This window comes from Anas acuta, chromosome 6, assembly GCF_963932015.1.
Source record: "Anas acuta chromosome 6, bAnaAcu1.1, whole genome shotgun sequence".
Lineage (NCBI taxonomy): Eukaryota > Metazoa > Chordata > Aves > Anseriformes > Anatidae > Anas > Anas acuta.
Genome location: NC_088984.1, coordinates 33378133 through 33404414, shown reverse-complemented (window position 1 = coordinate 33404414; position 26282 = coordinate 33378133). Strand labels below are relative to the sequence as shown.

At 39.6% G+C, this 26282-nt stretch overlaps 1 long non-coding RNA gene across 1 annotated transcript in view; it reads right to left on the bottom strand.

Annotated features, from left to right (window-relative positions):
• The window catches only part of LOC137858534 (uncharacterized), a 51653-nt gene extending 32617 nt beyond the window's left edge, over nt 1–19036 (bottom strand). Inside the window, exon 1 of the long non-coding RNA XR_011097805.1 lies at nt 18714–19036. This is a non-coding gene — a long non-coding RNA (uncharacterized lncRNA). The remainder of the gene's footprint in view (nt 1–18713) is intronic.
• Nucleotides 19037–26282: the final 7246 nt, after the last annotated feature.

The window sequence follows — 26282 nt, the reverse complement described above, 5'->3', positions numbered from 1 at the left end:
AGTTTTCCAGTGAACCAACACATGCCCAGACATCAAATGAGTAAAAAGAGACATAATAGAGTCTTGCCTTTTACCTCCTTCACAGAAATAATTATGTTTGAGTGAACATTTTGTTGTCATGCCGATTTCAGCCCTAGGGGTCGAGTACCAAAATTGATTCTCCCTCCTCCAAAATATGGCTCTAAAGCCACTGAGAGTGCTCCTGGCAGCAAGGACGGTGCCACCCACCAGGCCTCCGACACCCCCAAGCCTTTTGTATTTATCAACTTACATTGAACAAGAGATAGATCCCTCAGCTGCTGGATTATTTTACCTGTTTCAGCTTTAGCGCGGTCTATCTAAAGCATCTTCACTGAACAGAACAGAAGGTACTTGTGAACAGTGTTTCCAACTCTTCGAATCATAACTCAAAGGGATGTGTCTCTAGATCATCTGCTTTCCTGCTATTTTCATACCACAGTTCACTTTTTTTGAAGTCATAAAAATGACCGTTATTTGCTAAGCAGCTAAATGGAGTCAGAAATAAGTTTATCCAGGGGAGATGCAATCCCTGATCAACCAGCCTGGATAACATGCCTTTATCCACTGCGACCAACAGGGCTAGGCAGTTCAAGAAGACACGAAGAAAATGAAATCATCATCTCTCCTCTCACAGCTGTAGTTAGACAGAACAGCAAACACTGTGCACCTAATGCCTTGAGATTTAGAGATTATTCAGCAGTAAAACAGGTTTGTAAAGTACTGTGATACAGAATTCAATACACAAAACAATTTCAAAGTCATTAATCACACGCTGTGAAAAACTACTTCCCCATCACAAACTGGTGATGATAAACATGATACATGCCATCTGCTTGCTTTGCAGTAAGTCAGCTAAGGGTAAGCTTGTGAACAAAATGCCATGACAAACAAGCTCAAATGAATTTCTTTGTATTTCTAATGGTCACGATAATCCAACAGCAAGGTGCATATACACACTGCTGACAAAGCACCTGCAAACAATTACTGGCCTGCCCTTCGAGGATCAGAAAGCTTTATTTTTTCATCACAATGGGCAGTCACACTGCAAGCAGACTACTTACATGCAGGTTTCTATTCCTGCAAAATTACTGACATGAAGGTGATGAGAATTAATAGACGGGACTCAACGTGACACAGAAAACCCCACAGAATGGAGTCTGAAATAGTTCTAAAAAGGGGGATTTTCAGGTAGTGCAAGAAACTAATTCTTGCTCACTCAAACACCGTAAGATCACTTCAAGACTTTGAGTCAATCACAGTAATTGTAATTTGTAATTCTAAAACAGAAAGCTTATTCCTTGTTTGAGTTTGACTCAAGTTGGGTTTCAAATCACATTTCCTTCAATAGGCCATTCACTGAAGGGAAGACATCCAAATCCTGAATATCAGAATTATGAGGAAAAATAGCTCAATAGCTTTCTGTAAGAAGGCTCACAGGAAAATACATTCTGGTGCAGAAGTCTTGCTGACCTTTTGTTAAACATTAATATTAAGAGCTCACAGCAATTGTGGCCTCTAGTCGCTCAGCAGCTCAACTTCTTCCCTTTTTGCTCGCTGGCATCTTCTGAGTGCTGCATCCTTGATTATCACAGATGCTGCCAGTCTTCATCACAGATGAACAGGTAAAAAAGCAATAATATCAGATGAAAATGCATAACATACCATCTTAAGGAAAATTTAAACAAAAAAATCATGTGGAAACACAAAAACCCTTCACTTTTAGAATGACATCTCACTGAAATTTGACTGAGAACTTCCTGCAACAACCTACATCACTAAAGCTCTTTTCCGTGCCAAGACAGAATAAAGTATTGTTCCTATAAAACCTGCAGGTAATACCATCTGCTAGTAGAAACTCTGTTTTAACTAGTCACGGAGACAGACATCTCAGGTTATTTATGACAGGGAAATCCTTACAAAAATGTGATAGGGAAATATATAGGAACTGCACATAGTTCTTAACAGCTTATCAGGCAGCTTGTGTCTGTTTCCAGAGGGTGAGAGTCCTCCATTCAGCCAGATACACTGCTGGGCTGGTAGGACTGTCACCACCTCTACTTCCAGCTATTAACAAGATTCTGTTGCTGTTTGGGACTAGCAAATTCACTATTGGCCTTCTACTACTATTACTTGTAAAATTTAACATGGAAATTGATTACAAATGCAGACAAAATTAAGATTCTCATATAAAAATTACAAGAAAACTGGAGCAAGTTTTAGCACATCCTTGATCCCCTTCCTCAGACCAAATTATAATAATATACTCTTACAGATACACTGATCTAGTAATATTAGCAACAAGATAGAAAAAATATTCAGTATCAGATACATCAGGAAAGCCTGCATATTTCCTAGAATAAGGCCAATAAAAACAATATACTTAAAGAGTACCATATAATAACTGACCATTAATATCTACCCTGTTTTTAAAATTATCTCTCTTCTCGAATGACTGTCATTCATTTGGATCAAAGTTCAAAACTGTAAGATATTAAGAATGAGCTTATTTTCACTGAAAATATATAAAAAGCAGACCCCCAGGCAATCAGAGTGGATCCTGATGAACAGCTATTTCAGAGAAATCAAACCAGTGCTTATGTTGTAATGACCAGCCACACGGCAACTTCCAAATTGATGGTCTGTGGGGAGCAGCTTCCAGCTTTTCCAAGTTTGTTCAAGCATTGGATCTGCAAGCTGAGATAATGCAAGACCACTTACAAATGCTGGCTTACTCAAACAGCCAGAGTCAGTGCTTCTGAAAAAGCTGGACTAGCTATAAATGAAGTGTCTCATGCCTCAAGCGGCAGCAGGTCTTACAATGTAAGAACTTTGGACACCAAATTTACCTACAGGGAAAGAGCTCTCTTCAACAAGCAACATTGCTAACCCTCATAAACCCACCATCAGTTCTAGCATTATTCAAAAATTCTTACCTATTCAAGTTGTTTTGGTAAATAAGTATTTTCTAAGAATTGGAAGAGAAAGTTGAGTACTTTTAACCAGAAACCACTTCTTACTTTACTTGCATATGGAAAAAAAAAAAAGTTCTATTGCTCTCATACTGAGTGCTTCAGAGTTCGGTCCAGGTGTTTCTCACCTATGCTACATTACAGTTTTACATTTCTTTTTCCTGGAACTTGCATTTTCCTCTGCATGGAGTATTAGCTGACCAAAGACACAAGAGCAGGGAAGTCCACAAGTCTGTACTAATGTATAGCATCCCTTTTTTTTTTATATGAATTCATATTAATTTACCAATTTAGAGGAAAAAGACAAATATGGAGAAATAATGTGACACCACATCTGGTGTCAAGATGATTTCATATGTGAGAATTAGCAAGCTATATTAACATTTCATACCTCACTAAAACCAACAGATGAAGAAATAGAAGAAACACTGATAATTAAAATAAAAAGGTGACATATCAATAATCTTTGGAAGTGCAGCAAGCAGAATCACTTTTATCTTTGCATAAAAGCTTTAAAAATAAATCATTAAAGTTTTACAGTGATTATTGCCTCCTAAACACCCCTGCTTATTGACCTACACTAAAAAGCAGCTAACAAACAGAGGATATCTGGTGACAGCGTGTCCAGCCATCACACAAAACATGCATGCTTCCACATGCAGTTTTCTCACTTAAGAATTAACTTCTCATTCTTTTCTTTTATGTTCAAAGTTATTCTTGCTTCATTCTTGAGAACTCCCTGATAAAGCTCACTGTTGCTGTGAGGCTCTGTTTCTATCTGTAATTACCCTCCCATAATTGCTGTAAAGAGAAAAACATCTGTTGCTACTCATTACCATTTCTCATGGCTGTATTTATGCTTTTTTAAAGCATCTTTGATTATGCAATGATTTCGGGTTTTCCATCTCTTCCACAAAAAAGCACCAAACCAGTTAAATAATGCAGCCTTGTTTGGGAAACCTGAGAATTCTATGGGAAATTTAAAGTGATTTTCCGTTCTTTTGCTTGAATTGGAGCACTGCTGCCTTTTTTTTTTTTTTTTTTTTAATCCACACACACAAGCAGAAGAGCACCTGAAGGAGCAGGGCTCCCAGGACCGAGGCAATAATGCCAAGGCAATGGGCAAGACCCTTGCCTGTGCCTGCACTCACCTGCAGTGTGCTTAGCACCAACCACTCAACACATTGAGCATGCCTGTGTCTCACAACAGCTGTGCCTAGGCAGGGGATGTGTATTGACCAGTTCATGGATGTTAGTCCAATTCATCAGACTATTCACTGACGCAGGCACAGCTTTCCTTAAGAAGTTAACTTACTTATTAGCTCCCGTCCATTTGCAGAGGTTCCAGCAAAATACGCCCAGGAGCTACAGATGAAGGGTTATTTCAGTGCTTCTATGTTCGTCTTTACATTCTATGAGCCCAACTGCAACACAGCATCATGAAGTACTTATAAACATTTTATCTGAGACAAACACTGTCTTTTCCACTTATTTAACCCCGAAAGCCTATCCTTCCTATAAAATACATCTCGACTTGACCAGATCTCCAGTACTAGGCCTACATGATGTTGAGCATCCTGGCCTCTCAGGATGCTCTAGTTAAACATACTTAAGCCTAGATCAGGATCAGAAAGTACAAAATTCAAGAGCTTTGTCCACTAGCTGCTCATTCTCCTGAGCTATAGAAAAGCACTGTTGTGGAGCTACCTGTTCATCTAATAATCAGGTTGTCCACATGTTACAAGTGGATGACAGGTTCTGCTCTGTATGCAGCATTTGTCTTTCTGAACATAATCCAGCACTTAATGACAGGACCTCCTGGCTGCAGGAATACAGATCTGCACTGTATCACCCGCTGAGTTACAGTCAGCATCTGACACCCAGGAGAACCTGTACAAAGAGATATGCCTTCAAACTTTTTCCAGAAAGAAATCTTTTTTTTGGAGCAAAGATTGCAGATGCATTTCCAAATGTGATCTTTACTACAGATCAGTGTTGCACACAGCAGAGGTCTCAAAATTGCTGCAATGCTGTGCTGTCCTATGTTGCATTTCAATCTAACGCTCTGGGAACAAAGATGTCTTGGCATATGTGGATCTAAAGATGGCTTGGACTCTTGCTATGCTTGTGCTATCCCTGTTACAATTTATTTTGAGCATATAATTGCTCAGTAATCAACTTAAGTCAAGTATTTACAATCAATCAGTGCTGCTCGACAAAACAGCAAGTCACACACACCAACTTAGTGTGGCAATATTTTTCTAAAATAAAGTTTTGCTCATCTTTACTATTGTTTCATGAAAGTGATAGTTAGCAATAGCATCTACTCCACCATTATCTACTACTGAACCCAAGCTGCTTAGGTAAACATTCATTTATCAGTAATACTTATATAATCATCCCATTTACTTTCTAATGGTAATGAGCTGTTACACTACATAGACTTGTTTCGTCATTGGTTTATGATTTTAGGAAAAAAAAAATAAAGGCAGAAGGTTATACCTATTTGTTCAAGAAGTAATCATTTTGGTCATTCCCACCTTCCCCTACCCATTCCACAGGGGAAAATCATCACTTTCTGGGATTGCTAACAGCAAAATAGCTTTAAGCTGCTATTAAAACATATTGCCTAATGGCAACAAGTCAACTGAGCTACTTTAAACAGACACCATAAAACATCCTTTAACACCTAGCAGACTGCTTTAATATTGTTTCCTGAGGGAAAATATGCAAGCCTGACTCAAGTCCTCTGCAATATGAAAATATTTTATACATAGAAGAGGCTGTTGATGAATATCAACATATGACTTTAAAAGTTAAGTAGACCACCATAGTTGATAGCAAAAGTGACAGTAATTTGTTAAGTGGGGACTCTGCTCTTCAAAGCAGAAGGTATTTACAGTATATCAATGTACTCAATGGTATTTTTACAGAGAAGCTTCACGTGTGTCAGAAGGACAAACCTTTTGGGTAAATCTTGTCACAATCTAAGCTAATCCGTTTAAAATTCAGAAGGAATCACTTTGATCCTTGAAAGCACAACAAAAAATGTTGAATTTTATTTATACCAAATAACAACACTTAAACATGTGAACTTATACTCACTTTTAACAGGAATCAAGGCCTGGGCTGACTGCAGCACATCTCTCCAGGTGACGGTCGCAGTCTGTCCCTACGGAGGCCATTTCCTTGCGTTGTGGTTACAGTGGATGACGTGCCATGACACTAACACTCAGCATAGGCCGCAGCCTGAAGGAATGCACGAGGACTTCACGTGTATTCACCTCAGAGGAGTCCTCCACTTGTCAGGACGTAGTCACACACAACATACTGACTACACATACCCTACAAGCAAGTGCTGTGGTACCCCAACGAAAAGGCCAGAAACAGATTTCAGTCCTCAGCACAGCACCGAGTTGCCTGTGGAAAGCACGGGCGCCATTTTGTCCCCCGCTGCGCCCAAAGCACAGGAGGCAGCAGTGGAATTAGGAGCCCATTTTTCAAAGATAGACTTCAGCAATCGTGTGCCCAAGTGTTCTGGGTCACTGTAGGCACACACATTCCTGAATAAAGGAAACCACTGTGCCTTTTTTTAAATCTAGCAGTGTCCAATATTGAGAATCAGATGGAAAAAGCTCAAAAAAAAGCCTCCTGTCCCTGAAATTGGAACAGAAATCCTCAGCTCAGTGAGTCAGTAAAAACATTCTAATAAGGTAAACCAGTAAAATTGGTTTACCAGTTGGAATATCTCTGGGTCTCCCAAATTTTTATTTCTCAACCTTGCTTGCAAAGCCCATTTTTAATCACAGGCAGATCCAACCATCAGTCCACCTGCATACAGGAGTGACCCCAAATGCAGACGAGTATGCTCTTAGGCCATGGCTTGACCAACAAGCTGACAGCCAATGGAGAATGGCTGCAACACCTCATGAGGTCTTGAGAATATTAAAACTTCATTAGATTCACATTTCTTGGCAGAAATATGATGCAAAGTACAGGCTAGCTAGAAAAAAGTATATACAGGATACCCACATATCTAGCATGCAATGACATAGCACAAAACACCTTCCCAGTCCTATTCTGTATTAAGAGTTTTCTCCTTCAAATATTTCAAAAGGATCAAGGTCAACTATTAAGACACAGCAATAAGTGAAAACTTATCTCAAGGCAAACAATTTGCCAAGGAACAAATGTAAGAAAACTTATGGCTGTTATTGCAGGAAGACTCATCTCTGGCTTAACAGCACACTTCAGCACAAAGTGAAGAAAGTCAGCATGTCATCTACTGCTCTGAACCACTGCTGTTCCATCAGTGACAAGATGCTGATTTACATAAGCAAGTTTCTCAGTTGCTCATTTCCACCTTCCCCTACCATTCCACAGGGAAAACTATCACTTTCTGGGGTAGCTAAATGCAAAATAGCTCAGAGCTAATATCATAATGTATTTTTTTTTAAAGTAGCTCAATTGACTTGTTGCCATTAGGCAACACACTTGTGTTTCAAACATGGTTGCTCATTTTCAGATGAAAAAGAGAACCCCACAACCAACGTACAAATACAACAGCGGAATGAAATACGTGAATTGTTACAGCAATAAGCTCTTTAGTTTGACTTGCTGATAGTGGTGATATATGGAATGGAAATTGTCTCAAGGCTTTAAAAGTAAAACAGATGTATGGTGACAGGGCACACTTTAAGATGATCCGTTAAAAGATCTCAGAGGAGTGTATTCACAGAAACTGGAAAAAGAGAAGTAATTTGAAGAAGTGACCTCTATAAAGGAGCCAGAGGAATTCACATAATAAAATCTAATTTTCTGGATTTTTAATCTTCCTTAAGGAAGGTCAGACAACCTTCTCAGTTTCTGCTCCAGAGGGGGAATCTGAACTCCAGCAATGGTACAGGACTTTCTACCTGCTCTTCTTTTACTTCCCTCTGTACCATGCCCCAGTCTGGTCTTCTCTGGAAATCCAGATACAACCATCATTTGAAGGAATGACTCATCCCTCACCTTCCTATTCTGCTATCTCCTTATGGCTGTTGACATTTCAGCTATAGCTCAATGAGACAAAAAAGGAAATCCTGATCTTCCCACTCAAGTTAACTCTTCTCCTAGTCATGCAAGCTGATGCTCTGCTATCTCCAAGCTCATCACTTACACATCATTGTCAATTCTCTCCCTCCCATCCATACTGAAACCTTGGTGATTACTCCTGTTATCTTAAAGATCAGGGCTTCCCTGTACATCCCTGCAATATATTGTCACAGCCACTTATTCTCAACACCATTTATACTATTTTAATATGCTCATTGTGGTCCCATGAAACACAGCCTTACTTCCCTCAGACATTTAAAAACACTTCTATAAACACCAACAATTTTCACAATTTTGATAATGATCAGTGTTTTCTTTAGTTTAATTACACTAACACACCAATTATCACCATCTAATACCCACTTATTTGGCGAGTTTCTCAAAAAAAAAAAAATGTGAGGATAAAACCTATGAATACCAAACTAAATTTAAGCTCATCTTGCATACACTGAGGTTCAACTGAAATCTGACTTCTTAAAAACTAAAGACAATCCATAGAAAATTGCTAACTGGTTCAAAGGGTAAAGTTTAATAAAGTTTAATAAATGAGCCACAAATTCTGTGAATAGGCAATTCAATTTCTAATTTCAAGTTAAATTTGTTAATGTATTCTTTTGTTTTCAAGCTTTGCTCAAGATCCCCTAGAACTTGGACATTTTTTTTAATGTAAAAATATCCAAAGTTACTTTCCAGCCAATGCTGAACAGAATGGTATATAACACTCCTAAAGAAAGCTCTCATTTAATGCAATCAAAAATGTCAACCTGAAGATGTGACAGTATTTTGAACAAACTAGTTGGAAATTTGAGAAACAGAGGTGCTTCAGCACGCTAAACTGATCTGAAATCTCCCTTTCAAGCCAAATGACACATTGTCTACAGCAAAGGCTAGAAATCCAATACCCCTGAATCATCTCAAAGTTGCTTCTAGTCTGACAGAGTATGGATATATATTCACATTTACATATGGAATAGGTTACTTGGGGTTTAGTTATATGAGGTTCAACATTATTATTATTATTATTATTATATATATATTTTATTATTTTTTTTTTAAAAGAAAAGCCTGTAGAGTTGACTTTTGTTCGTAAAACTCGTTTTATTTGTTGCCCTAGAAGTACTGGTACAGCTAACACTGATGCCTAAAAGTATTTGTAGGATTCAGATACAGAAATAGTACAGAAATTTGTACTCTGAAGTATAGATCTGCTTTGACCACAAAGCCATTTTGAAATGGATAGGCAGCACAACCAACAGAAGCTAAACTGGAGCAAAATCTTTGGTAGAAGGAAGCTACCAAACACCCCCAAACCTCAGTATCATCCAAGATACTCAGATAACGTCACTTTTTGCAAGACTTGATAAGGAAGCCTTGACTCACAACTCAGACTGAGCAAATATAATCCTGTGGTACTAAACACCTGCTGCAGTAAGCTGTGCCCGAACTCACAAGTTTGCAGCAACAGCTCCAGACATGGACTTTGTCAGAACCAAGTCAGGTGTCCTTGCAGGCATGAACTCCATCCAAGCACAGGCCACCCACATAATTTTATCAGAGTTGAGATTAAAATACGAAACAACATGACAAGTTTTCACAAAGTCATTGCAAATAAAGGTGCAATGCTCGGAAATGCAAAGGAGCACCTACAGCCATCCTTGCTGTAGCTACCCTGTCAGGAAGGTTTGCTGAAGATCGCCTGCAAGGAGAGCAGGACGGGTGCTTTGAAATGAAACCTTGAAGATCAAAGTTGAATTCTAAATAAGTTTCATTGAGTGGTACAAACCGCCTCAGGCAGTCCTTCCATCTTTACTTTAGTAGATTATTTAGATATATTTTGATATACATAAACATTATACCGAAACAGCAACCTTCTAGAAGTTTGTGTTCAGTACAGTACATTTTTTTCCAGCTTTATTTAATCCTCATTTGCTCTGCGAGGTCAAGCAGTACAGCCCAGAGGCTGCAGGTGGGGCCCATAGCAGCTGCCTGCACATCAGTTCCTGCAAGCATAGCTTGATATTTAAAGTCTGAGTTGGCACATCTCAGTAATGTCCATACCAAATGTTTGATCATTTTAAGCTATTCTTACTGCAAGCCTTTCTTTGCTTGACGAAGAAAGGAGCTAGCAAGGCCTCTGCAAATTTGTGGGCTGTTGGAAACATCCATTAGTAACATTGCAGAAATGATGTTCCTCAGGGCACTACGCAACATGTCGCACCAAACCAGTGAGCAGGTCACATCACTGTTATGTCTAGCACCTTCCCGAGCCAGCGTGCTCCCATGGCCTTGCCATCTGTCACATACATCGTACGTTCAAGAATTGAAGTTTCTAGAGCCTGCTTGTATTTGTGTTATATCACACATCATAAACAAAGCCCTGTGTATGTTTAGGAAGAGTTCAGCTTTTGTTCTGGTTTGCTGAGAAAACACCAGCCTGGGGTATTGCTTCAACTCCCTGGAGAAAGGTCCAGGAAAAGAGAGTTGATCTGCTTTTGTCTGAACACGAGCTGGGGGGCCTGTTTATTTCCTGAAGACCCAAGGGGACACAACTGGCTTGGAGCATCCTTGCTCGTCCATAGACCTGGTCTTAACACCTGCCATTTTTCTACTCCACCCTGACACTGAGAAGTACCTCAATTTTCTCAGACAGGGCCTTCTGTGAAGCTATTTTATTCATGATTGCAATGGCAGGCATTCAGCAAGCAGCAGTGCCCAGCAGAAGTCTAGCATAACCTTATACTCCCTAGTACCCGACGCTTGATGCCTCCCCTGTTTCCTCACTGACTGAGTACTACAGGTTCACAAACTACTCAATGCTTACTACTATACCACATACATACATGAAATGGGACTAAGTAGCAGGAAAGCTGCAACACTGAGCAGCTACACCCAGGACCCCCCAGGATTCCCATCACCTACTGAAGGGAAGGGAGATCCTAGTGGAAGAGCCTCAATAGGCAACGCGGCCACCATGGGTGGAAGGTGACAATGACCTCTGCTGGTGACAACATGACCAGACAGTGGGATCATGTGTTGGCTACTTGAAAGGCACAAAAAACCCAGGAGGTGAGCTCGATATCAAAGTTACTGAAATAAAATTCAGCTTGATATTTCAAAGTCTACTCAGACTTTAAGACACTTGATAGCAGAAAAGCTGAAAAGTACTGCAAAACTCTGCGTGCCCCCAGTAGTTGAGGCAACTTATAACAAGAGCCATTAAATAGCTTCCTGTAGTCAAGTGCTAACCAAACTAGCTGGACTTAATAAAGATAATTTATCTGAAACACAGCAACATAGGAGTCTTCCATCATAAAGTATGACCATTAATCTCTCATCGCAATTACTACCTCTATTCCTGTGCGCATAAAATTACAGTAAATGTTGAGGTGGAAATCATTTCCAAATTGATGCTAGGGCGTAAAATACAATTTTCTGTTCAAGTTACTTAATAATTAATCCCAAATTTTATTTTCAAAACAAGCTCAGGTGAGCCAACTTTTGCAGCCCAATGCTATAAAGGAATAGATGAAAATGGGAAACACTTGACATGTCAAAATAACTACATAATTTGATCTCTTGAACAAGTTTCCACTCATTGTCTCTAATTAGCGATACAGAAGCAGCCCACTCCAAGCACTGCCCAACATTGGAGCTAGGCATATCTTAAGGAAAAGCAACCATGTTTTCCAAACATTAGCAGATTAATATGATCATTTACTGGTGAGTTCAGATGGGAGTTGAATGCATTTAGGCAAAAATGTATCTTGAATTTATAGACATTAAAATTAGCATCAGAAGAGACACCCCCAGCCCACCCTCATCCCTCCCCCCATTAGAGAATCCCGAAGTAGCGCAGCGTTTTGACGTGGCTCTTGTGGAAGCATTCAGCTCAAGGTTAGAGGTATTTCCCCGCAGCTGCACGTAGAGCCACACTAACAGCCAGCTGGAGCCCTTGAACAGGATTACCAAGGTCTTGCTTGAAAGACATGAGGTTTGATGGCAAGAGACAAGAGGTATTTCTCTTGGTGGAGCAAGTTTTTGCTGCTGCACACCAAGAGAGAACCAGGCTGTGCCATAAAACAGCGACTTCTCTGGATTAGGCTCAGGTTATGTCAATCAGCACACACACACGAGTTCCCAACACCAACTGAGGCTGCTCATCGCCCCGAGCTACCAGAACCCTGCTCACAGGCAGTCTGTGACTAGAAAGGGACGACAGTAACTCAGCTTTTTAAAGCTACTTGATGTTGTGAGTTACTCATTCAGGCTCTAAACCCTGTATTTAGACGCGTGAATCTTCACTTCCTTGTGAATAGTGAAATGGCACTGTTATATTTGCATTTTTCTTTGAGCATCTGAAAAGTTTTTGCCAGTTCCTGCTGGGGAAGGAAAATGGAGCTCTGTGTACACTCCCAGTTACCATTCACTTGTAAAGCAGTTTTATTACTTATTATTATAAATTGTTATTGTAAAGCAGATTTACATCAGAACATAAGTATCTCGCTTCTGAAAGCATCACGCCCATGCCAGCAGAAGAATTCCCCAGATAACCATTAACGTCTGGATAATAAACTCGTAACTGTAGACAGGAATAAAATTAATTTATAGTCAGAGCTGGAACAGTGCGATGTACCTCCATTAAATGTTCTGGTTAATATGGTGTGCTGTGTTATCTAGGTGATGAGTGCCCAGCTCTGTACAAAGCAGAGTACAAAGAGACATGCAGTGGCATACACTGCACTCAAGGTGTACAGGCCCTATTTTCCCTCTTCGTTTTTTCTGAAAGGGTCTTCTGTGAAGCTATTTTATTCACGATTGCAATGCTGGATGTCCTGCAAGCAGGAGTACCCAGTAGAAGCCCACCCTAACCTAATATTCCCTAGTACCCGACGCTTGATGCCTCCCCTGTTTCCTCACTGACTGAGTACTACAGGTTCACAAACTACTCGACGCTTACTACTATACCACATACGTACAATTGTACTTGACCAACCAGTAATTTCTCCTTTCTTTTTTCTTCTTCTTTTGTGACTACAGGGCCTGTGATTTTTGTTTTCACTGATTTTGCACTGCTCATCCTGTTCCTCATAGCTATCCTCCTTGTTTTGGGACAGTGGGACCTTCCCTTTAGCTGCTTAACATACTCCCCGCCTGCACAATGACTTTTCAACATGCAAGGTTAGTGGAATTTTCCACTGCAAAACCACATCTTTGTTTCTCAGACTTTGTTCCTCAGTTATTGCTATCAGCATTAGGAATTGCAGCCGGAACGCAGACACATGAACACCAGTACTCAGTAGTGCCTCCCTCAACCTTACTCACTGCTTTTATCAATATCCAGGTGTGACCAGGTGGCTTCTGCCAGGTAACCTGGGCTGCACCAGTGATGTGTGCTCAAACATTAACAGATTGGCTTCTTTTAAAGCAAAGCTACAGGATCCAGGATTTATTTTTTTTTAATGATTTATTCCTATGAAATGAGAAGAGTTATTCCTATCATGCCTGATATCAAAAATTTATTCTTGTTCTCAAAAAATCCATCTTTTAAAGAGACTATGCAATAAGGTGTATGTAGAGCCTTATTTCCTCCCAGCAACCCTATTACCTAAGAGAACTTTATTCCACCAAAACTGAGACAAGAAGATCACTGCTAAATCAATCCGATCTTGTGACACTGTCTTTATAGACCTGCGCTATCGCAGGCTTTTGATCACCCACAGAACTGGAAATTGATGGTTCTGTGCTTGAACTCAGCCTAGCTTTCCCCAGAAAACTCTAATTCCAAATTTCTCACTCTGAACAAAGTATAAATATCCTGACGCACTTGCCCAAACATCGATGTTGCTTAAATGGCAACACCAAAATGAACCAGCAGAAAGACTTATATTTGAGCTGTGCAGGAGAAGAAGGGGGCCTGGTGTCACTCCGGTATTCTCAAATGTAAGAGCAGATTTAACGAGATGATTCTATTAGCTCACACATTTACTCTGAGTAGGAGGTCTCACTGGGGTTGTCAGAGGAAATTATATTTAATCAACATGATGTCAGTCAAGTGCTTGTCAAACCTACTACAGTTGTTCAAAATCCAAAATAGTTTATACAATAATTGATGAAAAATTATATGTCGAGATCTGGCCACTTTAAAATAAATTACAGCATTCAAGCTTTTTCTAAGAGTTTCTGGCAGGAGACTTTGTTAGTATGTTTATTTTAAAAGTCTCCATTTTCTGTGTTGCAGAGGAGTTCAATATTGTCAAATTTTTCCCTCCAGGCGTATTACTGGGGCCATCTGCAAGAATATAGCTAAGGATTCTGGAAGGAAAAGTTCCAGAAGACAGGTATTAATTTAGGCCATCTCTTCCGACCCCAGCTGCATTACAATTAGAGCTTCTGAAGAGCGGACAGCCTTCTCCTCAAGGAATGCTGTCTGCCAGGAGACGCCCTGCAGGGAAACGCAGCTTCCTCCTGGGGAATAAGGCCTGCTACTGGAGCTGCCCCATGCCAGAGGCTCATCGGCTTGACACCGTGCCTTTTAGCAGCAATAGCCCATGCACAGAAATAATAGACAGGGTTTAAAGGCTCCAGACAGAAAAACTCCAGATGATAAGAAACAGAAGTCTGTTTTTTTGTTTTTCTTTTTTTTTGTTTGTTTTGTTTTGTTTTTGCTGCTGGTCTGAGCAGCAAACTAAGTCAGTCATATTCACTAACTCATAGTGACTGCCCAGTGGAAATAGCAGTTTCTTGCCACACAGGGATGTTGGATAGAAAGGCTGACCTACAGGGGGGCACCACGAGCCTGACCACATTAACAGACTGCGGATGCTGCCCCAGAGCATTAAATTCCCTGCATCAATGTGTGCCCACGATTAGGGTCAGGGCGCAGAGCAGGACCCACTCACTGGCTTACACAGAGGTACATAAAGCCTTTGATGGATGAAACCGCTTCACGAGCATTTGCAAGCTCCAGCGGGAGCTCTCAGCACAGATAAGCATTGCCCATTCAAAAGGAATTATTCATAGGAGGAACAGACATCCCTGCAGCACAGGACAAACAAGCCGTCAGCCCCAAGTCAGGTGGGAGACCTTTCTTCCAGGTTTGATGCAAAATCCCCCTAAGTGAAGGGGGATTTCTCAGTGACAGCCTGAACCACATTATGAAATAAACTAATTGTCAGATAAATGGGAAGAGAAACTGTTAACAGCTTTGGTAATACTGCAGTGAGGCCCCATGCAAAGCAACAGATGCTTAACTTCACCTTAAAAGCTTAGTTTGGTAGGCACAGGTTTGGGACTACTGCGCACATGAAAGTTCTTGGCTGCTGCCCATCATGCCCAGTCTGTAACAAATAGACTTCTGAGAAATCTCGCTTCCTCTTTTCCAGCTTTGGACAATGACATTCTGGAGATGGATCTCTCGAAATCACTATTTTGTTCTGCAGTTACTGACAGAGACAGCCAAGGAAGTAAAGACAGTCTCTTCTTATCTCTTCTTAATCATATTAAGCTAGAAACACCTACTAAGGCAGCATGCCCTTCCACAACATACGGTTCAAGGTTATACATCTGTATTGTATCTGTACGGATTTCAGAAAAATCCTGAGCAATGCATCCGCACATTTAGTGATACTTGACAAAATGCAGCTTCGTTATTTGGAAAGAAATAACAATGGATCAGCAATCCGGCTCTGAAGCAGCTGGCAGTTCTCTGGGATACCTGTAATTTTCAAGCAAGGAACCAGGAACCATCCAAAGGCTTTTGTCCAGAAATCCTAGTCTCAGCTAACAGCATATATAGTTAGCTGTAAAAACGCATTTAACGTTTCGTACCATATAATTAGAGAAGCAAACGTGCTGAGCTTCATTCTCAAAACACCACCAAAACACTTCTAAGCTCAAAATATTCAGGATAATTCATGGCTTTGGAGTGGACCTCAAAGTTACCATCATTGTAACAACCTGACACTGGAGAACCACTCTCGCTCAGCACTGCTGATTCACCATTTAAATGGACTTCTGTCCTACACTGTGTGCTCTGCAGTCCACAAGCAGAGAACTACAGTTGGAAATCTTCCTTATTGCCAGCTTTCCCCCTACATCATTACTACAGATGGAGGTAGGTATTAGTAATCACCCAAGTTGTGCTTTTCCTTCTTTATGGTTGTTTGACACCGTTTCAAATAAGCTCAAATACAATTTCCAGAATTTAATGCAGCCTATTTTTAGCACTGCAGAAGGTCTGATTACATATATATTTTTTTTTCATTTTACTATTTGGTATAAGATGGGCATTCACATTTAATCATATCCATAGATTACCTCAATGAATACAAATGTGTTACATTATCTTTAAGTAAATGAATGTCAATATGTTCTAGGGTAACAGAAGTAATTGCATATTGATAACAGTCATTATCATAAGTCATGGTTGCTGGCAGAAAATCCACTTGTATTTTTTAATAAGGTGCAATATTATGGTCTATTTTGAGATGATAGCTTTCTATTTCCCCGTACATGATACAATATCATTTCAATATAGCTGGCAGACCCTGCCAAAAGATAAAAATTCAGAATGTAAACCTGCAAATTGTCAGATTTTACAGTCTTTTGAAGGTAGGGTGGATATTCCAAGTACCTCAGCAAAAGAGATACAGAGGAATCATTATCTGTGCCAGGCTGATGTACCTTCAATTCCACTCACTACAGCAGATAACAGTGACTAGCACATTATCCTCAACTCATACAACCAGATTTCAGATTTTGCTTTGTAGTTTATTGCAGTTTGCAAAGTAATCCAGAAGACACTTGAGAAAGGGACATCTTTTCCTCATTTTTTAAGAGGCACAAAACTTTAAAGCTAACTCAGATATTCCGGATGCATCTGCTATGAGAGAGTAAGGAAGCTGTAATACCCAGTATCAAGATTGCAGGCTCTCGTTCTGCACTGCTGCTCTACGTTATTGCTTTAGAGGAGTAGAAAGAGAAGTTGATAAAATAAGCAGGCAAATGCAGAGTCCTGCTCCGTGGACAGAATACCCCATCGAACAGTACAGGCTGGAAAACGACCTCTGGGGTCTCATCTGGCCAAGGATTTCAGTTCGAGTTGATAGTGTGCAGATTAGCGAGCACAGCAAGGATAAAGGAAGTCGAGTGTCTGCATCCCCCTCCTCGGCAGCCAGAATGCCCTGTCTAGCTTTGAGCCTCTGCACTCAGGAATTGACAACTGGAACAAACCCAGTGCAGGGCCACTAAAATGGCCCTCTGAATGGAGGCTGAAATGGCACAGACCTCTGACAGGCCACTAACATTGAGGCTGGAATAACATAATTATAGACGGGGGTTGAACAAACAGGTGTTGTTCACTGTGGAGATATCCTGTAGTAGGAAAACATTACTGCTGTGTTCAGCAACGTAAGGCAAGGTTACAGAAAAGATATGAAGCACACCCTCCTAAGACAGAGTCAGCAAAATGACACACAGGAGTAACCACAAATTGCAAGAGAGGAAATTGCAACGACACGCAAGAAAATAAGAATTTCTTGGCGGAAATGGTTAAGCAGTGGCATCGCCAGTCTAAAGAGGAGCCTCCATATCTCAAGACTTCCAGGACTCACATGAACATCATCCTGGGCAGCATGGACCAACTCTGATGTGGGCCCATGCTTTAAGCACAAGCCTGGAGCTGATGAGCTCCAGACACATCTTTCAGCCTGTTATCCTGCAGTACAACGTAAAGCTCTCGTAAGCTTTCCCTTTAGAAATAGCTTCTAGCTTGTAACAGAGAGTGCCGCAGTTAAAAAGCCAACTGAACCTGCAATGAGCAGCTGGGTCCACATCTGAATCTGTACGTGAGGTTCAGGAAAGGAAAGTACCCAGACTGGTAGGTGCTGTGCCTTGGGAACGTCACCTCAGCCCTGCTGTGGTCTCAGTCTAGGCCAACATCTCTTGAGCAGCTCCAAGCACTCTAGAGAGATCCTCATTTATGATCTCTCACCACAGCATAATATAAATATACAGTAATACCACTTTTTGTATCACGTTTACACATCTATTGAAGGTTCATGCAGGCAAAAGCATTATCTCTAGCTGGGTTTGGTCTTTGGTGTAGAAATAAAACTGGAATTCCAGAGCTGGAATATACAGTGGATACTATCATGAAGAGCTTTATCTTGAAATAAAGATTCTTGGAGAAAAACTGTTCTCCTGAACTCCTTTATAACAGAAATAAATCTTTATATCACAATCAAATGGCCGTCAGCCATTTTGTTGCAGCAGCAGTGCTAAGCGGCAGCCAATGGCCAGCCTGGGGCGGAGAGGGGAGGGGACAGCCCTGAGGGGACGGCTGGGACAGCAGCCATTTTGTGAAGCATCCCCCAAGCCGGGGCAGGGCGGTGTATGTGTGGGTCGCCGCCACAGCATAGGCTGTGCTGGTGGAGTAGCCGCAGGCCTGTGGCTTTTAAAGGTGGTGGCAGGCCGCCCAGCAAGCAGCACAGGCCTGAGGGCAGGCACCTGTGCCTCCAGGGCAGCAAATGCTTCAGCCCCACTGTGTAAAAGCAGCTCAGTGAGCACCTCCAGTCGGCACAAACCCTGAAGAGCATCATCCATTAGTAGTCATAGCAAAAGTTGTACCTTTCTCCAGGTTGAGCTGCGATAGGCTGCTTCTTTTTCCATAGGAGAGTAGGGGATGCAGTCCTGTGTCCTCCACACCAGCTGCTGCAGGGGCTGTTCCTGCCGGAGGGGAAGTGTGCTCTCTCCCCAGTTTTTATGTCAGAGTGCACCTGAACCATCACTTGGTTAATTGGGACCTGCTAGCAGGTGCTGCAGGCCCTCTAAGGGTGCAGGTGCAAATGATACAGGATGTGTGGTGGTGAAGCCTTGTGGAAAGTGCTAGAAGGACGTGGATTGTGGTGTCCTCCTTGCTCTCCTGTGGCATTCGCTGTGGAATCAGTGCTGACATACAGGGTATTAGGCAGGAGGATGGCACAGCAAGAATTGTTCAGCATGGGGGTGGCAGGAAGGAAAACCTCACCTTCCCCTTTCTTATCCTGTGTATAGGGCAGTGTTCCCCCTTGAGGAGAACAAAAATTGTACAGAGCCTCCAAGATCCAGTGCAGACTGATCTTCCCTAACTAAGCACACAAGATTGGGAAAATAAGTCCCTGCTGTCATTTGTGATACTGACATCTACCTAAAGACACAGCCTCAGAGAGGGAAGAAAGATCAACTCTAAGATGTCCTTCAGTGCACAGTTGTGACTGTCTATGTGAAGTTAGAAATGGACCTCAGTATTCATATACTAATTACTTTTTCAGTGGTAGAAGTCTGCCAATGTTGATACTATTACAAGTCTAGTGTAAAATCACCTTGAAAGTGTGCAGGTGAAGATAGTGAATTTATAATATTTTACTGCCTCACGAAAGGCATCTAATTTGGACGTGGAACATTTTTGCAGTGAGCAAGCATTTCTATGAATTTCAATACACATAGTTTCCCACAGATGGAAATTTTTATGGAAAGTTGCACATTTCTGAGCTGCAAATACTGTGTGTGCTTAGTTAACAGTTTTATGAGCAGCAAAGTTGTGGTTGCTATCAGGTATCATTTTCTGCTGTGTGCTCTTCTTTAACTTCACAGCAAGCATTAAGCATTTTCTTAGGAGAAAATCACCTTTCCACTGAGAATTAATCTTTTTTGATATGCTCCCTATTTCTGACTTCCACTGGTCTGCTGCTGTCAATATCCAGTTTTTGTACAAGGTGACATCTAGTACCCCATCCTTCTCTTGTTTTTAATAAGGAGTCTACACACTTAATTATTTGTTTGTGCTTTTATGTGTCCTTCTATATAACTACTAGTGTCCAATTTTACTGTTTTATTTTTCCTTCAAGAATTCCAGTTACAATTAAAGGAAAAGCCTTACCCTTGCATCATGCTTTCTGTGTCAGTGTTGCCAAACATCACCGTAACCAATTGTTGGGAAGCTAAATGCAATTATACAGAACAATTGGGAAAGAAAAAAAAAAAAAAAAAAAAAAAACACTGTTAAAAACATCCAAGAAGGGACCAAAGAAGCTAGTGCTTATGACCAACCTGTTTACTTTCTACAAATTTCAGGGTTTGTAGGATTTAACAGGATTCAGTTCACTGTAACAGCTCTGAAATTGGACAAAACTGTCAGAGATAGTTCAGTGAAGGTCTCTGTTCAATGAAACCAAAAAATTGAACAAGATATTCAGATGTATGTGAAATGAGACTAATGTCGATGGTATTTATAATGCTCTTAGGTACAGTGGTAATACTGTGCTCGATATTGATCCGTATCAGAAAAGTTACGCGGCAAAAAGGATTAAGACAGAAAAAGCTGTCCTTGGGAAAGAAACTTAAAAACCTAAACTTACAAACCTTGTTTGTATTCAACAGAAGACACAGAAGGCAATATTTCAAAAATAAAAATATTTCAGATCTTCCCATGCATCTCATAATGCTAAAGCAGATTTGCCTCTGCCAGTGTCCATACATACAGAAACTGTATTATAATGTATGTGGGAATTACCTGACAAAAATAAATCCTTACTGGGTGAAGGGGTTAGAAATCACAACTAAAGTGGATGTTCAGCACAGAGGGCTGCTAACGCTGTTACTAAGTGATGTAAATTAGATCAGAATTAGGTCCAAGGATCTGTTCTCCATTTCTAAACTGGTTACCTCCTACTATGGCAGATGCGAATACATATGGGAGAGGGAACAGAACGGATCCATCTAGTGGGAGGACAGTATACATATTGCTGTACTATATGTGACCACGAAGCAAAGTTAAATTTCTCACACAAAACATGGACATGTGTCCATGTTTTATGTATGGCATACTTTGCATTTTCAATAAGCATCACATTTAAAATCAGGTAGATCGCACATAAAAATATGATAAAGGAAAAACAGAAGTCACGTTGACAGTTATTTAAATCTACACATTCTGCTATATTAACTTCATAGTTAATGTTAGATTTAGTATTTTTTTGTGTGTGTTTCAGCGTGGAGTCCTTTAAACATTCCTAATGCAAAGCGAAATATTTACCACTGGTTATAGGGCACAGTGGAGCTATGGCTTTCATGTCAATCAATCCAGAGCATGGTTATATGAAGGAATAGTTTACCTTTTTTATATATAAAAAAAAAAAAAAAAAAAAAAAAAAAACTTTTTATTTATCTGATTATTCATCATTGCCTTGTCTATATTCTTACTCTTAACACTTTTTTTTTTTTTAACAATGATGACTGTGTTTGTGGAACATACTTTCCAACGTGATTTAGTGATGATCATTCATTGCTATGGGCTTCTGTTGATGTTTCCGTCAAATAGTAGCAAGCTGTCTTTGAAACAAAAGAGCTGAGCATCATTATGGGATATCATCCAAAAAGCTTCTGAATTGCAAAGTGTGTAAATTATGCAAAACTAGGTCTTGCTTGAAGGGTGAGAGACAAGAAGCCTTCAAGTTGAGACAGGTTGTGAAGTGTGAAGCGGGGCAGTTTTTAAGATGTTAGGAAATACCAAAGAGAAAAGCCCAGTTAAACCAGAAATAACACAGTTCCACCAGTCTGAAATAAATTAAAACAAACAAACAAACACACGCAAAAAAAGTATGTTCAATGATGAAGAATATATCAGATAGGTTATTCTTTCCAAATGGGCACAGTCCTGCAGGAAAAGGATGAAGATGTCATGTAAGAGGAGAGGATGCAGTTCTCTCCCCCTGCAGATATGGGTGCTCTGTTAGTGCATACAACTGCTTGGCAGTAAGAAGAGACGTGATGGAGCTTTCAAAACAGTTAATGACCTACTAAACTGCAGCTGGTCTGTTTTGCTTTACAACCATATTCCTAGTATGGAGAAGAGTGATTGAACAGGGAGTGAATCCGGATTTCTGTGAGCCTGTCCCTGTAAAGCTGAATAAATGATGGATCCATTTTGCTTTCTGTGTCACTGTGCTGTTCTTGCAGCATATTTACCGTGACAAAGAAGTTCAGAAGAATGCTGTAGCCGGTCACAAGGAAAAATGAGAAGAAAGGAAAAAGGGAAAGAAATGAAATATTTCAAATATATACAAAGTTGAAGGCAGTCCTAAGGAAATTGTTTCCTGATGTGAGCATGCAGAAAATCTAACTAAACACAGACCATCTCAGCTCTGTGAAAATGAGACGTTTTTCTTAAGATGCCTGCAGGCATCTTAATGTACAGGGTACATTACTCATTAATAAAAACTGGTGCCACAATGATGTAAAAAACAAACAAACAAACAAACAAAAAAATTATAATTAATTGCAAAATGTTCTCTATATAGATTTTTAGTGTACTTTTTTATAGCACTAAATTCCTAGATAAAGGTTGGATTGAATTATATCCACTTCTAACTAGTTTATTTGCCAATAAATTCTAAGCAGTTCTAGATTAACTGCCCATATGGCATAATAGCCCACCATTTGGTATCAGGTGGCATTTATTTGTTCAGGAGTCTACCAACACTTTTCAGGGCTATTAACATCCCCTAAATTTAAGTAATTATCTTACACTTTGTAAGCTCTTCGTGCAGTCTAGGGGAAAATATACAGGACCTCCAAAAGACCATTCATAGCAAGAACTTAGGTTAGCACTTTGAATTGCCTGCTCGAATGTCCTTTCTGTATCAATCGTGTGGTAAACTGAGGGAAACTATTCTTCTAATTTAGACATTTCAGTTAATTGCCAAATGGCAAGAAGTAGAAACATCCCTATTTTCCTTCTCTTTGAATACTTCCCTCAGGATCTCATTTGATCTTGTGGGTAATGTACCATTTTAAAAGTAGCAGGATTAAGCCTTTAGCAAAAAGCAAAATTACAGAGAAAAAGAACATGGAAAAAAAAATGGATGTCAAATAATTTAGCCATTTTTCAACGTTTGCATTTCAAACACTCTGTTACATCTATCTAATCAGGATATTTCATTATATTTTCCATCAAGGTGTTGATTTTTTATCTGCCCTCTCTGAAATGATTAATGTGAAACGTTTTTCAGTCTATAACAAAAAATATGTATTTCATCCTCAAGTAATCTTTAAGCTAAGAGTCAGTGAGGGTAGCTGCTATATAAAACATCCCACCTTAAAGATACTAATTTGTATTTTTAATTCAACTGATTGAATAATTTAGAAATGTTTGCTCAGTACTTGGTTCATGTGAAAAGTTCTGGTTTAGTTCTGGCCACTTCTGAGATTCAGAAATAGCCAAGACTTGCCTCAGATCTTTTCCAGTTCATTTCCTCAGTATTTCTTGTAGCTATTCCTGTTCCGTATTTTCTTCATAAAATTGTATTTTCATTAATAGATATGACAGAAAATGAAGGTTTAAAGTAAGCGTAGACATTGAGCACAGATTTTTAACAACAAGGGTAATTGACCACTGAAACAAGCCCCAATAAGCTGTGGATTGATTGATAAAAACTCAAATCCTTATCTTCAGAGTGATGCTGGAAGTTTTGCCTTATGAGAATAGTAACTTTTAAAAAAATGTCACTTAGTCTTTCCAGCCTCATCTAGGGTATTTGATACTTCAAACACAGGTATCAGGGCAAACAGAAGCATGAGCTTTGCTGAAAGGTAGACCAGAGATCTAAAAATTTGCAAAAAATCATATACTATTGGGGTGTATGTTTACATTTTATTGTTACCCACAGTACTGTTCCTTAGTTTTAACTTCCTTTTTGCAAATTGTGTGACTGGTGGAACATTTGTAATGCCAGAATCACCAAGAGCCATGAAGCCTTGGCATAGACTAACAGGGCAAGACTCTGGTGTAGGAAATAAAAGTACCTCTTAAAAAAATAACACAACATAACATAACATAAAATAAAATAAGAAGTCTCTAGGACTTAGATAAAAATAAATCCAGCTGAGCAGAATCTTAGCTGGTATCAATCCAGATGTTGTCCCAGTTTCCTTAAGGAGAGATCAGTATCTGATGTATTATATCTACTCTCATAAGAATAAAAAACAGGACAAATACTGAACTATCCCTATTGAAATAACCCATACAGACTGCATAGGTGACAGAATGGTTGATGGAACAGCAAACAATGCTCCTTCCATATGGAAATTTGCAGCACGAACTTATATTCATTCCCCTCTTCTAACCAGAACTAGCACTCTTAGTGACTAAAGAGAATGACTGGAGCAAAAGAGCAGTACTGGAAATAGCAATTTAACCACTTGCTCACCCAACAACAATTTAGCTAAACAAATTATCAAAGAGGAAAACAAAGAATTTTATTTTTATTAAACAGCTGTTTGGCAGGTTCGGAAAAATCATGACTACCATAGAAATTCCCCTTACTTAAGAGTGCTTTTCACTCACTTCAACAGAGAGGAGGATGTTTAAGTTGGACTAGAGGCTGCTGAGATCCCTTCCATACAAGATACTTTATTTGATTACTATTTATGTATGCTACATTCATATTTTTAAATAAATAGCCAATTTCATTAATTTTTTTTAATTGAATTTGTATTTATGATAGAGATGAAGAGAATGTATGAAGTAGAAGGGAAGAAGAAAGATCAATAAAAAGGGAAAAGACTGAAGTCAGTCTGACACAAGTAAATGTAAGAATAAAGATATCTGATGACTGGCCCAGAAATATGTAAAATGGGGAGAACAAAACTCCTTTTAGAAAGGCACACAGTTGTGTTTTAAGACATGAATAGCTCCATATGCAGACCAGTGGTTAACAGGGCATATAATTTAAAAACCCAGCTTCCACAGCAGATGGCTTTATTTACTGCATTTAGGAACTTTACATGGGGGAATCTACCACTGGAAGCACGGTTGTGTGTACTGCAAAATAATCAGATCTGGGTCAAAAATCAGACAGCCCTAATGCTTTGTGCCAGTGTTTATGTAAGATTGTCGCAATCTGTCCAAAGTAGAAAATTATCCAAATAATTATACGCATTTAGTGTGTGATGTTTTCCCTGCTCAAATAATTATGACTGTGTTGGAAATTGTAACAGCTCGACTGGAGCATCCATAAGGAAACAGGTTTCCAGTGCTGCTTTTTTCGCTTATGACTTTTGTAATACTCTTTCTTGCCATGAAAACCTATAACCATTCAATCTGTCGACTTTCTGGTAAACTGTGGGAAACACAAAGCCATGTAAAAATTACGGTGTGCTGAAGAGTGAAGAGCAGCTCGGGAAGACACAAAAAATGTTGTAGAGAAATTATTTTTTCTGCCTTTGATAACATTACTTGGTCCTCCTCAGATTTCCTTGCTAGCAAATGTCTGGTGCCTGTTAAAGTACCTAATGACGTTCTCTCTCCTGGCTTTTTTGGCGAAGAATACTGGTGACCAGTATGAGCAGAGGGAAAGGTAAATGTTCAGATGCCTTCATGCTGTAGCACAAGGGCATCTGAACAAGTAATCAAAATGAGAAACCTATTACATGATAGGGAGGCAATGTTTTATTTCAGTTTGGGTAAGAAAATGGACATCATTAAAATGGAGTTGTTTCTTGAGTTCATGGGCATTCTGCATTCATGACAGAGTTGCTAGGAGCTGATCGTTAAAAACTTTTAACACTTTTAGAAACTCTTAAAAACTCCTAAGTTCAGTTTCTTTCCATCCTGTTCATACAGTAACTAATAGAAATCGGGAGGGGGGAGAGAGAATTAGGTTATGAATCCTAAGTCACTGTTTTTTTTGTCTTTCAAATTTGCATAAAAAGAGAAATAGCTTCTAATGCAGTTAAGGTCATTGACTGGTTCCAGACTGTGATTTGCTATTAACAGTGGTAGGAGCAAATTTCCCTAGTAGTTCAATCGCAAGCCTTTCCTGAAATGGATTTACCTGTCATTAGTACAACATAAGCTCCCTCGTCTTACTGCACTTTCCAGGCAGATCTGTGGACTTAAAAAAAAAAAAAAAAAATTAAACACCCACCACACAACTGATAGATAAAAGCACAGGGAATTGCATTCTTCTTCCACATTGACAATTTCTAAACAATCAGTAACCTAAAACTGTTATTAATTTTAAATAGGAAAGAACCAAACAAAAGTTTTATCAGCTCACTAGCAGAATAAATTGTTTAAGGAAAGTAAAAAAGAAGTGAATTTAATTTATACGCAAATTCTTACCTAAAGATTAATTGTTACTGTACAAGAAACTGAAA